The 15,528-nt window shown below is 43.9% G+C and overlaps 1 protein-coding gene across 1 annotated transcript in view; it reads left to right on the forward strand.

The window, feature by feature from the left end:
• grid2 (glutamate receptor, ionotropic, delta 2) overlaps nt 1-15,528 on the forward strand; it is a 365,965-nt gene that overhangs the window by 37,768 nt on the left and 312,669 nt on the right. The gene's annotated exons all lie outside the window — the stretch shown is intronic.

Here is a 15,528-nt window from a genome sequence, read left to right on the forward strand (position 1 = left end):
AATGGCTATTTTTTACACTACAAATCCCATAATGCACCACAGCAGTGTGAATGCCAATTGCAGAATCGATCTTCACTGGCATCATCTGAGTGACTCTAAGGCACCTGATGAAACACTGCAGGGTGCCCAAGTGGTAAAGGTGTTTGGACCCGTGCCAATGAAACCCACCCTACCCCAGCAGAAAACAGCCAATTATGTCAATCCTGGGGAATGACATGCCTCAGGCTCGAACCTGGGTCTGAGCTGTAGGACTTGGCCTGCATGGAACAAGCAATGTTAACTGTCATGCTCTTTGAGTGGTCTGATCAGTGTGTCATTTTTTTCCCTTCAAATTACTGTCAGTGTAGAAGGAACAACCTATCTATTCTCTGGAACAGGAACACTACACTGATGAACAGCTCTCCTGCAACAAAAACATGTCCAGGCAGAACCAGTCTCCGTATGTCTATGGAGACGCTAAAGGCCTTCGCACACCAAGTCCGTATTTTTCGTATGCATTTTTTTTTTATCTGTCATCTGATAAAAATCGTTATGCACAGAAACCTTGCACACTGAGCCTGATGTGTTTTATTATTCTATTTGTTGCGAAAATTCACAGTACGAGACAAAATGGAGCCGTCAAGCAGTGAGGATGATTTTGTGGTCCTTTCACTTCTTGAAAGTAGAAAAAGAAAAAGAAAATATTGGGTCCATCTAATCCTGAGAATGTGTCAAGAGGAAGGAGAGTTTCACCTGCTGATAAAGGAGCTGCGGAATTATCCCAATCCAGGTCTTCAGGTTTTCAGGTTTCCAGGTCTATTTCAGGATGTCAGTGGTCCAGTTTGATACACTGCTAGCAATACTGGAACCACACATTAAAAAGAAGACTGCCAATTTCTGCGATACAATTGATCCTGAACAGCGGCTGGCAGTATGGTGGACACACACACACACACACACACACACACACACACACACACACACACAAATAGGCAATCCACAAATAGGCAATCCAAATTGTGCCATCGGAAAAGCGCACGCTAGGTGATCAGCCTTTCGACTGGATCCGCAGATATTCGAGGCACAGCCTCAAAATGCTGCAACATACAATATTGTTGTATATGCAAAAAAACGAAGAAAATTGAACCTGTTCCGAAAACTTTAATGACGAAAGTTTCAGAGTCGGTGTTTAAACGTGATTGACACAATGTGAGGTCATATTTATTTTTAAACGTGTGACAATTTTGGATGAAAAATACAGACTTGGTATGCAAAGGCCTTAAGAGGAAGCAGTGTCAGTGTGTCTATGGAGAGAGTAAGAGGAACTGGTATCAGTGTGGCTATGGAGACACTAAGAGGAAGCAGTCTTAGTGTGGCTGTGGAGACACTAAGAGGAAGCAGTCTTACAGTGGCTATGGAGACACTAAGAGGAAGCAGTCTCAGTGTGTCTATGGAGAGAGTAAGAGGAACCGGTATCAGTGTGGCTATGGAGACACTAAGAGGAAGCAGTCTCAGTGTGGCTGTGGAGACACTAAGAGGAAGCAGTCTTACAGTGGCTATGGAGACACTAAGAGGAAGCAGTGTCAGTGTGTCTATGGAGAGAGTAAGAGGAACTGGTATCAGTGTGGCTATGGAGACACTAAAAGGAAGCAGTCTCAGTGTGGCTGTGGAGAGAGTAAGAGGAACCGGTATCAGTGTGGCTATGGAGAGACTAAGAGGAAGCAGTCTCAGTGTGGCTATGGAGACACTAAGAGGAAGCAGTGTCAGTGTGTCTATGGAGAGAGTAAGAGGAACTGGTATCAGTGTGGCTATGGAGACACTAAAAGGAAGCAGTCTCAGTGTGGCTGTGGAGACACTAAGAGGAAGCAGTCTCAGTGTGGCTGTGGAGACACTAAGAGGAAGCAGTCTCAGTGTGTCTATGGAGAGAGTAAGAGGAACCGGTATCAGTGTGGCTGTGAAAACTCTAAGAGGAATCAGTGAGCGTATGGACACACTGCAAGAAGAATTGGTCACGGTGTATTTAGAGAGATGGGGGCTGAGAGGAGTGCTGCAGTTGGAAACATTCCTAGTGTGATGTAATGCAAGCAGAGTGTCAATGTACCCAGGGAGGTAGTGCCGGAGGAATCAGAATGAGTGGAGTGATGGGGAAATCAGTTTGCTTTTGGTGTGATAAGGGTGTGTGTGTGTGTGTGTGTGTGTGTGTGTGTGTTTGTGCGACTGACTTCAAAGCAGAAGGTAATCAACAACAATTTGGTCAGTGGTGTGTGGCTGCATTTACCCCGCACAACGGCCGGGCACCAAAACATCCCGATTTTGTGCCTGTGGGCAACAGCTCCTGTGATGTTATGTGCTAATAGCATTTTGAATATACAGTCCCTGTTGTATTGTTACTATATAGTAATTTTTCGACAGCTCCCCAGAGCGGGAAGGGACTGCCTGATGAAATAAAGTGCCTGATAGGGCAGTGGAAATGACTCCCTAAATTAAATATCAAATTAAATCAAGCACCAGATCTGTAATTTTAATATGCAGAAGGCAAACATGACAAGCAGAATGGAGGTGTGGGATAGATGTGGTGTAGACACCTATTTTGAGTCCGCTCTCTGCTTATATCTAACACAGGGACATCTCTGCAAACATGCCCGAGGAAGGGTAGCTTGCCATTTGATGTTTATTTTTATTTTTTTTTTAACATTAGCTAGTTCATAATTTGATGAAAAACTGCAAGGTGCGCTTCCAACTAAGCAAATGTAAATACCAGCCCTCAAGAAGTTACATGTGATAGCTATATTTGGGTCCCTCCTCTTTTTTGCAGAGAAGCTGTCAGAACGTTTTAGTGTGGTTTTAGAGATCTGAAATGCAATGTTCAAGCTTGAGTCTCTGGAACTCGCAGGAGAAAAAAATATGACAAGCTAGCTACAATAATTTACATTGTGAAGGCCGCAGGTAAGGCTTTACTTTTTTAAAAGTTTACATTTTTCTGGTTTATGAACCTCTGGGAAGGCGCACGTCATTTTCGTGCTGCCAATAAACTGCGGACCAGCCAGCATTCGAATAGGCAGTCAATAACGCAGCACATATCCACACTTGTGCGTGCGTGTCATGTAGATATGCCTTCCCTCTACGTATCTACTGTCTCAAGCCCTCTCGTGCTCGCTTTCAAATTCAGCACATTCTCCAGCTAATTCTCCATCTATGCAAACAGGATGAATTGACCAGGCCTGAAATAGACTAGCCGTAAATAAACAGAGGAGAAATGAATATCCAGATCCCGCGAGGCCCGGGGTGCCTGTTGGGGGGGCTGTTGTGTCTGGGTTGGCGTGACCTTCAGTCACACAGTGGGAGTCGAGCAGCAAATGAGATAGAGATACATTCCTATGATGGAGGAAGAGAAGAAGGGGGAGATGGGGGGAGGGAGGAGAGCGAGAGGGAGAGAGAGAGAGAGAGAGAGAAAAAGAGAGAGAGAGAGAGGTGGCGGGGGAGAGGGGGGGGAGACAACAGGGGGCCAGTAGGCCTGAAGTCTTGAATAAAGCATTAGGATATCAGCGCTTCTCTCAGTAGGCACTTAAATAAGACGAAGAAATATACAAAAGAGGAGGGAAAAAAAAAACAACCTTGAAAATTTTTCTAAGCACTCAAGCCCATTAGAAAAGTTCTGAGCTTTTGGGAAATCAGAGAACAATGCAGCTGTTCTGTCCGCGGGCGGAATTTCAGAACAGGGCACCATTACTGCGCCACCACCGCGGCAGCCTTAGCTGTTGGCGGTTCATACACGCGGTGGCATTGCGCTGACGCATTTTTTGCATGCGTCTTTACAGCCAGAAACCCAAGGGCAGGCATATAAACTCTTGGCTCAAGGATGTCCGGTCGCAGGGAGAACAATAAGTAATACCATTTACTTACAGTACTCTTGTCAGCCGTCCCGCTCGGCTTTAACATGTCATTACTGTTGCTATTTCACTTGGGCGAAGAAGTCATGGAGTTTGATCTGCGGCAGTAACTCACGTGCAACTGGTGCGGCCCGATACCGCCGGGCGCTTCCCCGTAAGTAATGACAACATAAAGGATATTTACAGCCCTGCCATTCAGCCGCGGAGCGGGGCACTGATATACGGGCGACACCCGACGCTGGCCAGCACGCAGGCACGGAGTTAATAATCCACCCAAGAGCAGGGGATCATGGTCGTCAATCACGGGGAGCGAGGGGGCTGGGACAGGGAAGGGGGCCAGCAGCACGGGTCACGGGTCAAGGTTCGGGGGGGAGATACAGTCTGGTTCTGTGCTGCAGTGGTTGGTGGGAGTTTTTCAAAATATATTCCTTCTACTCTGCACATTACACTGTGGTTAACCTGAGGGGTACATTGGAGCGATGGCACTGTCCTCTGGCACCAAGTGTGGGAGACTGTAGTGACATTTTTACAAGAAGGGATTACAAAGGAGGATTGTTGTAACATTTGGTGTCAAACAATGGTCCTGTATTGGTCTTTGTGTCACAGTCTCCAGTGCTGAAGGGGTGGCATGAGTGGCATATCATCTGTTGGCTCACAACAGAAAAAACACAATCTGTGCATATGTCCTGGATTATTTTGAAAACAAGCAAAATGGGAGGAAATGCTTTTGAATGTTTTTCTTTAATAAAAAACAGAAAAAAGAGGGAGACAATCTGTCCTTTTTTGTGGAAAGCAGCAGCCTCAGTCTCCCTGTTTGCCACTGCACTGTTGATGCACAGCTCAGACCCGAACACTAGATGACAGTAGTCATCATCACCAGCATTACCTAAGGTATTGTTGCGTTGCATGCTTACCCAGAAGGTTAAAAATAAAAGGTTGGTCAGGTAATTCATTTTTTTTCTGCTTGGAAGCATTTTTTCGTCCCCCTCCTTGACAATCTAAGGTTCCTGCTGATCTGGACCTTGCTGCTATATGAAACAACAATGCCCTGGGTTGTTTGCTTGAGGAAAGAAATAAAATCTTTTCTCTGTCTCAGTATCTCGTCTGCCTTAGCTTTTTCTTCACTTCTCCCTGCTGCATGTTCGCATGCTATACATATAGTACTCTTCCTTAGAGCTGAGTCCACATTAAATCCATAAACCCCGAAGGCCTCACAAATAAGAAATAAATGCAAATGTACCTACCAACAGTCTAAAGGCTCTAAGGAAAGCACTGATAGGAAATCAAAGGTTATATGATTCTCCATGTAAGACTTAATTCTCTGTACAAGAATGTGCATGATTTTCTGGAAAGGGTTAAAGACAATTTTGCGTAGTGCAGTGTGAATGGTAATGCACCAGCAATTCGCTGACATTTTTGCCTGATGTGAACAATAATCAGAGTGTAGAACCAGTTTTTTAGCGCTGGCAAATGTCTGGCTGGTCTATTTGATGTTGTTTGATGCAAAATGGGCTAAAAGCTACAGAAATTAGGTAAGCCTGGATAAGGCTATTCTCATTTAAAACAAACTAGCCATGGCTGCATATCAATACTTGGTGACATCACATTAATGGCAACGTCACATTAAAGGATGATGCGTGGAATTAATCTGCAGTAATGCATTACGACTGAAAACACACTTGAATGCAAAACGCAAACCCAGTTCAGGCATATTTGTGCCTTGGCCGCTGTTATTGATGTGGTTGGGATAATGGAAGCCTTGGATACTGAATAGTAACAAAACCTTCAAAAAGCATCCAAATCTATGAAGAAACACTTAGCTTGCTTGATCCACTTGACACAGCTAGCTATTCTAACTCATCTAAAAGTGCCTGAAAGCCTGATTTTTCAATGGAATTTTCAAATATTCCTGGATTGGATATGTTAGTAACATTTTTTTTTCAGAATTACCTTATAAGGCATGCTTTTTGGTGGCTCATACTATTCTTACTGACACTACTACTACTACTACTACTACTACTACTACTACTGTGAAAACCAACTACAACTAGGTGGGGCTTTGTGACATCACAACATTGGAATATGAAGTTAGCCCAAGGCCCCAATCCAGTGGTGTAATGGCAGTGTCCCTCTCCCATGTTTCTATTCTCATTTGATTCCCATTCAGTCAGACACTGTCTCCCTGCTCATATTTCGCCAGAGCACCAAAAAAAAAAATACATAAAAAGAAAAATTTAATATTAAAACTGGTTCTAACTGAAAATGAATGGGTTTTCATATTCAGTACTTGAAGCTGTATGGCCATTAGTCAAGTTGCATATCTACCGTTTCTGCTTCTGTCCACTTGTGGTTCGAGTGCAGTTTTCTCTCCGTGTTATTCCAGCTCTATCTAAGAATATCTAAGAGTTGTATGAACTAATATCAATAATGTATGGCATAATGTGCTACAGATGTAGGTCGCCCTCTCCTACTTTTCCCATTGCATTTAGTGCAAGCGGTTATGATAATGTGCTAAATGGGCATTTGATGCAGCATGTATTGCTAGCTCCCTTCAATGATGAGACTGATAAGACAAGAGCTACCACATCCGTTATGTAAGAAGTTCAAAGAGCCAAAACATGAGCGGAACGCTCAGGTTGAAAAAAAAAACAAAAAAAACAGACAAACTCTCTATAAAGTATCAGATGGGTTTTCTGTTTTTTTTTTCCTGTTTTTGTATCGGTTGCCCTGATGTTGAGAGAGGCAGTGGACTGTAAACTGCAATGAACTGTGAAGGCTGACCCTGTGAGGTTCGCAGCGGAGAAGGGTGGTCAGATTGCCAGGGAAAAAAAAAAAAATTGAGTGAAGCCAAATCAAATCTTGTTCCTCTGAGCGCCAGTGTGAGAGTTGCTCATGTCTCTAATGGCCGTCTGTGTTCCATACAGTGAATATATCTCTGCCTATAATGCGTCTCAGTTATTAGTGCTTGCAGCGTTTTGATTGAGATAATTGGCCTAAAAACAGAGAACTGATAAATGCGCATTCGGCACTATGTAGGCCGAAATGGTATTGAATTTACATAATTTTTCAATGTTTTAGCGCTACTGCCTCATAACGTTACCTTGACACATAAACCTGTGAAGGAAATCTGTTGTAAAATGCATGATCTTATTTCCCTAAAAAAGACAAATTATTTAAAACAAAATATGCATGAATTCTAAGAGGGTCTTTCTGTATAAAATCAATGCAATTATAATTTTTAGGGCCTTATATACAGTACACATACATATTTATGGCACTGCGCTTAATAGGCATGTATTAAGTGCATATTTGTAGTTGTGTGCTTATGGGAATAGTCATATTCCAAAATCATTGGTAGACCCTTATGATTACTGCACAGCATGATGGGAGTTCTTTTGATGGTTTGAAACTTTGGGTCAACAGCGACACGATATAGAAGGCAATACCTGTCAAAACAATTCATTGCAATATGATTAAATGTTTTTCAATTCAATATAATTTGATACAAGTAATTAAACACAAAAATGCAATCAATGAACAAAACCTTGTCATCCCAAATTATGATTAACTAATCCTCCGGGAGCAATACTGTCATCATTACTCTTCTTGAAGTGCATGTTTATTGGAAAAGACAAGAGAAAGCAAGTAGGCCACCTTTGTTTCTGTGAGGTACAGTGAAAGAACACAAAAAATGGAATGCTGAATTTAATGTGAGGCAAATATCAAGCAATATTACATCGATGTAAGCGTTTGAACACCACTTAAGCATTTGAGTTGATTAATTAATAATTAATTGTAACAATTCATTTTCACACACAATTTCCCCTCTTGTTTGTTTCAACTGATACTGATTTCACCTCTTTGATGTACCTCAGCTAATGGTGTGAACAATATTCTGTTTAATGGACTAAGCCTAAACTACAGAATACTGTATGTGAAATGAAAGCTCTTTATCAGTCTTCATATTCCGTGTGCCTCTGGCCAATACATATGTTTCGATAGCTTTAACACAAACCCTGTCAAGAACTTACTGTACTTAGGCCATCACTAAATCATGAGAACAATTATGCAAATGGTTGACATTTGATTACTCTCGTCTCCCAAACTAGTGGTCAATTGGGTTAAGCGGAGATTCTTGTTACTATGGACAAAAATCGAGTAGACCAACGTCAACTAAATACGCTCAATCTAATAAGTGTTTCCATAGGGGCAAAAATGGCTTGCAACACTGCTGTAATGAGCAGAACAAATGTGTTGACACTCAAAAGGATGTAGTGGGCATGGACCGCGTGTCACGTTCAAACAAAGTCCGCGTCAGGCTGCTCATTAGAGCACTGTGCTGCAAGCAATGTTTTGCTCCTATGGAAGCCCTTATTAAACGGCCGCTGCTACATATAGACTTAGTTACTTGGGTTCCAAGTCCAACCTATAGCTGTCACTCCCATTATTTTCATTCAAATCAAAGGAGGAAAAAGGCCAATTGGCATTTTCATTTGGAATGACCCAGGAGATCACCCTTAGATACACTAAGCATGTGGTTCCTTGTCAAGAAAATGTCAGTGAAATGTCCATACCACCAGCTCAGCCATGTGTTTTATCAGGACCCTGATTAAGACACTGGTTGGAACGGGCAGGGGGAGCACAGACACGAAGGGTAAATTTAGCTCAAGCAACCACGCTGTGAGAGATGTTAATAATTGAGAAGGCATCTGTTCCAATTAATATGCCCCTTCAAATCAAATCCCTATTTAAATTTCCTAACTGGGTCACAGTCTCCATGGTGTAGTGGGATGAAGTGAATTGGCTTCTTTAAATCATTAACTTTTAACAAGTGGGTTACAACACCAGAGAATCCCCCCCAAAAGTTTTAGCGTGGTTCCTCCGGCCGGGCCGTCACGCGTCCTGTTGGACAGCGGGGTCTCATGGATTCGTGCCATCTGTCACCTTCTTCCTCCCTCCTACAGCGTCTCGCTCTTGGTGGACAGCAGCCTGTTCCCCTCCTGAAATGACTTTTGAGTGATCTTATTTAGCATAACATACTCTTCGGTATTGCCTTTCCCCTGAAAAGCACCTTGTGGTTAAGTGGTATTTGTTGAGGTGCTGAGAGCTCTGTTTGCTGAGTTTATGCCTGTGTAGCTGTGATATGACTGTGGGGGGGGGGAGTGCTGGGGGGAGAAGGGCCACACTGGGCCTCAGCAGGGGGTGAGATGTGTTTCCTGTCTAGTGCAGGCATGCAGGGAAATCACAGACGTTGTGGAAACCTCCCTCTTGCCCTCCTTTGACTTCCTTCTGTAACGCTCATGATTTTCTTTTGTAGCAATCCAGATTTCCTGTGCCTGCTTTTATCCAGCCCCTTACACTGTTCTCCTGTCGCCATACTTCAGACGTCCTCCTGTGACACTTCAGAATTCCTCTTGTACGTTCTAGTTTTGCTGTGGTAACGATTTAGATGTGGTTTTGTAACGGCTGTGGTAACCCTCCTCCAGCCTCTCACTCTTTTGTACTTGTAACACTTCAGATTTCCCATTTTAATATATCTGATTTCCTGTGGTGACTCTTCAGATTTCCTGCATTAACCTCTCTCCAGACCTCCCTCTGCTCTTCCTCTCTTCTGGCCCTCTTGCTTTTCTGACCTGCACTTAGAAGAAAAATAAATGCTCCGTGAGCCGGGGCTTGTTTCTGAAGCAAAGCAGGTGGCTGGCCACAGTCTGGGGGATTTGGGGCCAAATCCTGTGTAAATCTCAGGGAAATATGTGGGCTTTGGGGCCTACATTTTACAAACTCTTTTCTTCAAATGTCACTATTTCAGGTGAGTTTGAAATAGAGAGTGAGAGAGAGAGAGAGACAGACAGACAGACAGAGAGAGAGAGAGAGAGAGAGAGGATATTGAAGAACAGAGAGAAACTATTCTAGAAAACATACACATGTTGCAACAGCAAATATCTGCTATTGTCAGGGAGACACAAAAGCGCAGGAAGGACCATAAAAAGCATGGCGTAGGAGCATGTGAAGATGCTGTTGTCATTATAATTAAGGCTACATATGTGTACATGTTTGCTTGTCATAGATGGGGATTATGCATATAATCTGTTATAGCTAGAGGAAAAAAATCTTTATGTTTTACTGTTGCCTTTGCCAATAAATCCAGTGAAGAATATGAATTTGAATTTGATGAGAAGGCAGAGAAGGGGAGGTAGAGACAGAATGAGAGAGAGAGAGAGAGACAATGGTTGATATGCCTTTTCATCCGGAATCATAGAGTAACCCCCAGGTATTTAAATCTATCTATCTTCACACAAGTGGGGATAAAAGACAATAAACTAACACAATTCTGAGGTGAGATATTTAACTGTATTCCATTGGGGTTGTCGTTATGAGAGAGAGAGAGGAGAGAGGAGAGAGCACAGTTATGCCTCATTTTTTAGGCCAGCTTTATGAATTTAGATAAAAAGAGCACATACATACAAAAAGTAAATATAAAATGAAATGAATTACATAAAAACACAAACATCATTTTATTCAATGAATGCTGAGAGGAAAAAAAAAACTTTTCCATCCCAAAGGATTCAAATATTCAAAATTGTAATCTTAAAGCTACTTCTCTATCCACACACAGTCACCCAAATTCTTAGCCTTCTTAGCCTTACCAAGCAAGAAGTTTGGTTGGCAATTTTGGAAAAGATACCTTGCTCAGAAATAAACATTTTATGAGAAGAAACTCTAAAGTCTCAGAAAAGAGAGAGAGAGAGAGAGAGAGAGAGAGAGAGAGAGGGAGAGACAGAGAGAGAGAGAGAGAGAGAGAGAGAGAGAGAGAGAGAGAGAGAGACAGAGAGAGAGAGGGAGAGAGACACAGAGAGAGAGAGAGAGGGAGAGAGACAGAGAGAGAGAGACAGAGAGAGAGAGAGAGAGAGAGAGAGAGAGAGAGACCCTTATTCATCCCTCTTACAGCTGTTCCCTTCATTACCAAACTCTGGCTCTCCAGTTCCTCGGAACACAAAACTCAAGCCGCCCTTTTATCCTCGACACTGCTTTACATACCAGATGTGATTACCCACAATGCAGTGCTAAATGCGAGGGACGGGGCTCTTTGTGGGATCAGGCTCTCAGTTAGCCTTCATTTTATTTACCCTTTTCATTTAGCCCATTTATCTCATCTCCTTGGACGTGGCCGTGCTGTACAGAAACTGTGAAATAATGCCACAAAAGACAGTGTATTCAGTGCTCTGTGCGTTCAGATCACCTTCTGATATGTGCAGAATTGCCAGGGCAGTATGTTCAGTGTGCACTGTAAACATGTGGGCCTGTTGCCCAGCCAGTTTAATCACAGAACCCCCTCTGCAGAGCCAATATCCTAGCCATATTTATACCTATGTTTATCCCTTGCCATTTCATATTATTCAAGGTAAAATGGAATTTGTGGTCCCTGCTTGGCTGAATCAATGAGAGATCAATATGATATTTTAGATCGGAATGCTGCATCTGGGAGAGATGCATTTTAAAATACCATTTGATAGGGTCTGATTTGTCTTATTTCTAAACCCTGCTCGGCTTTTTGTGCTCCTCGCAGGTGAATTAATGAATTCGGTCCTTTCAAGGTGGTGTGTGTTCCCAGAAAAGCAATCGGTTCAACCAGATGGCCGATTAGATGAACCCGCGCGCGGCGTTTTGCGGAGTAAATTGCGTTTAGACAACAGCAGCCTCTTCAGAGCACCGCTGTCCGCACTCCTGCCGGCTGAGGAGCGGTACAAAGGAGGCTCACATTGTCTGCAAATGTCACCGCTTCAGGATGAGAAGGAGGTTCCCTTCTCCTCAGCTTCTGCCGACGCTTCGCCCCGTTCATTCTGCGGGACGCGAATGCTCTGTGCTGTATTTTAATCACTCAAGGATTACACGCGCTCACTCAAAGGAGAAAAGCAAAAAAAAAAAACATGAATCCGTTTGTAAAAATGTTCCACAGAAAGGGAATAATGTAAACACTGCGGAATCTTGTCACAGTTCCTGTTCGCAACACACTGTTTTGCATTAGAATGACACACCAGCGAGAGCCCAAGAGTAATGGTGGGAAGACAAGTATTGACGTTTCCTTAGAGAGATTCGGTCTTAACCCCAGCCGGCTGGTTAAAAGAATGGAAAAATATGTCTGCAGGTTATTCCATGTGTTATCAAAGGAAAATGTATGTTGGTTGCTTTTTTTGTCACAGCTAGAATAAAATGCAATACTATATGTAAGGAGTGTCAGTGATTAATCAGTTAATGCGATTGATTCATCAACAAAAGCATCCAAGTTGACCAATGTTTGATCAAAATTGACTGGGTTAACTGAACAAGATAAATGTCATAACAGCATGTGTATGTGGGGCTGGAATAACCGCAGGCACGCTGGCCAAACTACCCCTTGCATAAACAATAAACAATAAATTGGCATATTAGTAATTCAAAAAGTAAAAATTCAAAAATACTGCAATTTAACTGATGTTGTGCTAGATAGCAAGCAAGTTACAGTTGTGAACAACTGCGTAGGGAGATTGTTTTCACAATATCCAGCTAGTGTAATGAACTTAAAAAATGGTCTACTGAATCGACTAATAGGAAAAAAATGAATTCAATTTTGGTTGAATGACAGTCCCAGTTCATAAGGAACAAAGGAACGCTCATTTTACTACATCTCAATTACGTGCTCAATTACCATTCATGTAGGATTGACTCATATGATATGTAAATTCAGCTTCAAATGTAAAAATGTGACTGGGCACCTGACATGGTAGACTGGGATACGTAGATACTCAGCTTCAGGGGCCATGTTAATTCAGTGGGCCGAAAACACCTCCTTTAGAGAAAATGATATAGAAAAAAGGGCTGATGATATATGCGCACACAAATCTGAAAGTGATATCTACTGTGAAATGGCTACATATTAAACAGCTCTAGCAGTGGATAAAATGACCAGAGCGAGCTCAGTTTAATCTGTCCTTTTATATTTCTGTCTTCAGTGTTATGTGTAGAATGTCCGTGAGGGACTTCCTTTGAACGGGTCAAACCAAAATGTTCCATGAGCCAGATTTTGGCCCTCAGGGCAGGAGTGTTGTGCTTATGAACCTGCTGGAGAAGAAGGGCATAAACAGAGGCGGTGAGAGACACACTGTGGCAAGCAACTGCCCAGCACATTACAGCCTCTCACAGCTGAAGGCTCTCTCGCGCTGGAGAGGAGAAAACAGCGCAAGATGAGTCGGCCTGATTCACAGTCCCTGTCTGAGAGCAAAATCCTATTGATCAGGGTCTTAAGGCATTCTTAGAGATAGAGGCAGACAGAAAGGAGGAGAGAGCGGGAAAGGGAGAGAGGAGAGGGAGAGAGGATAGAGAGTGAGGGAGATGAGCTGTGACTTCAACAGCTTGAGTTTTGTTAGAAATGCCCTTTTCGAAGATGGAAATGATTTAGCTCTGCTTCTGTGGGGGAGATGACGAGACAGTGGAGGGGAAGGAGACACAGGGAGAGTCCGCAGCCCGCCCTACTGTCTCCCTATCAGCCAGCGCTGCGGTGTGTCCATCGCGGCTGCTAATTAAACGTTTGATTCTACTTCATGTTCAACTTTTCTAATACCTGTTAATTAGCCTTGTAATTAAAATGGCGCGTGTCTGGGCAGCCTGGATGATAGAGAGGAAGTGTCTCTTTGTTTCACGCTGTTATTCTTCCTGACCAGAAAAAATAAAACATAATGGAAGCAAACACTTTCCGTGGTTGTCGAGGAGAACTAACCGTTGGGGGGGGGTGAACAAAAGACTTGCTCAAGGGAGAGCCGCCAGTCACAGCCACCTCCTTGACCCGCATTTGATAGTCAGTCATGTGAACCCCAGCTGTTTTTAGGGAGGGCATCTGGTGAAAATGCGACATGTTACCTCTGCTGGAGGGACTGTTCCGGCGAGCAGCGCCGGCCTGGCACCGTGTTGCAGGGGACGCCGGGCAAAGCAGCGGATTACCGAGAAACGGCTACGAGGGCCGCGCCTGTCTGAGTGTGCCCGAAAGTGCGGCTCAAATTGCGGGATGGCGCCCCTCTGTCGCATTCTTGTGCTGAATGTAAAGAGAAGTGTCAAGGCCTCTCATTTACCAAGCCAAATCTTATTTAATTTTCCGCTGAAATATGTAGGTCATGGAATATATTAAGGCCAAATAAGAAAATCAAAGTAAAATTGTAAAAAGCAAAACAGATTGCGAACACAGATTGGAATTTCAAATGCAATTTACCAGCTAATGTGTGATGATTGCTTGTGAAATATGCAATCTGAAACAGGAACACTGATCTGGTTATTTTAATGCGATGTGATCCACAAAAGCAAGTGTGAATCATCATCATCATCGCCCCATAAATCATTAAAGAGGAACATTTAGATGACACTCCCTTTTTACCCAGAGACTCCCATCTTAAATATACCCATTACCCTATTTTTAGAGTCCTTGAGAGGGATGATTCCTTGAGAGGAGCTTAAAGCTCAGATGTAAGTAACTGAAGTTGTGAGGTGAGCTGGTGGGGGCCTGGTGCCAGAGCAGGGCCTGGGGCTGTGTGAGTGGAGGGTGGCTGTATCGCAGTCTCAGGACACTGTGGTAGTATTGGGGATCCTGATGTCAGTTTCGCCTGGTGATGGTGTGGAGGGAGTTGGAGGGCGGTCTTAAATAGAATTGGAAAGAGGGATGTGGGGGTCTCCTTCACAATGACCTTTGCGGGCTGAAGGCGCGGGGGCGGCGGTTTCCAGCCGGTTAGGACGGTAAACGGCGAGGTGAGCTTCGCGCAGAGGGAGCAGGGGAGAGAGCACCCGTTGTTTTATTCAGACTGTCAGGGCCAGGCTCTCCTGGTCACCCATTTTGCTGCACTGATGAATAAAACAACAGGGCCGGGACGCTGTGCTGACTGCGCGTTTTAAACGCTCAGCCCTACAGCAAGGCTGCTTTCCCAGACGCTCTCCGCCCCGCCACCCCACAACGGGAAGGTCAGGGCACTCTGTGGACAATCATCTCCAGGTAATAGAGCTCACGGACCCCTAGGGACGAGTTCCCAGAATGAAACGAACGACCCCAGGGGACAGATGCATTGAGGCGGGGCTTGAATGCAGATTTTTTTCTGAATGGACGGTTGTCCAATCACAGCTCAGCATGCTGTAACCCATGTTATAGGTGTAGGTAGATTGTGTGCCTGAGCACTGATCCTGGATCACTGTCATCGTTTTTTGCATAATGACTGGGGTTCATATGAGGTTCAGACAAGGTGAACCCTGATCAGCTGTTGGGTGGTAGATCCCTTATCTTAATTTGTAGCCTGTCCCTGCCTGTGAGTGTACGCACTTGCAGCAGTGCCTTAATCAGACGCACCATGTGCTCATGAATGTGGTGACAGGGCTCATCAGGAGCTCCTGCTGGCCATCGGCCCTCGTTAACAGAGACATCCATGAACTGCTCCCTCCCATAATCTCATCCTCTCTGACAAGCCGCGGAGGCCGGGGCTGAAGCCGTGTCTCTCCGCACGGCGCAACGCTGCCTAAATTACATTAGTGTCGAGCACCATAACGCTCATCTCTAATTTCCCTGTTGGATGAAGATGTGGAGTAAATATGTGACTATTGACACATCCAAAGTCATTAATTCTGCCTGCTCCATGCCGAACCCAGGAAC

Source organism: Megalops cyprinoides, chromosome 4 (assembly GCF_013368585.1).
Source record: "Megalops cyprinoides isolate fMegCyp1 chromosome 4, fMegCyp1.pri, whole genome shotgun sequence".
In the NCBI taxonomy this organism is placed as follows: Eukaryota; Metazoa; Chordata; class Actinopteri; order Elopiformes; family Megalopidae; genus Megalops; species Megalops cyprinoides.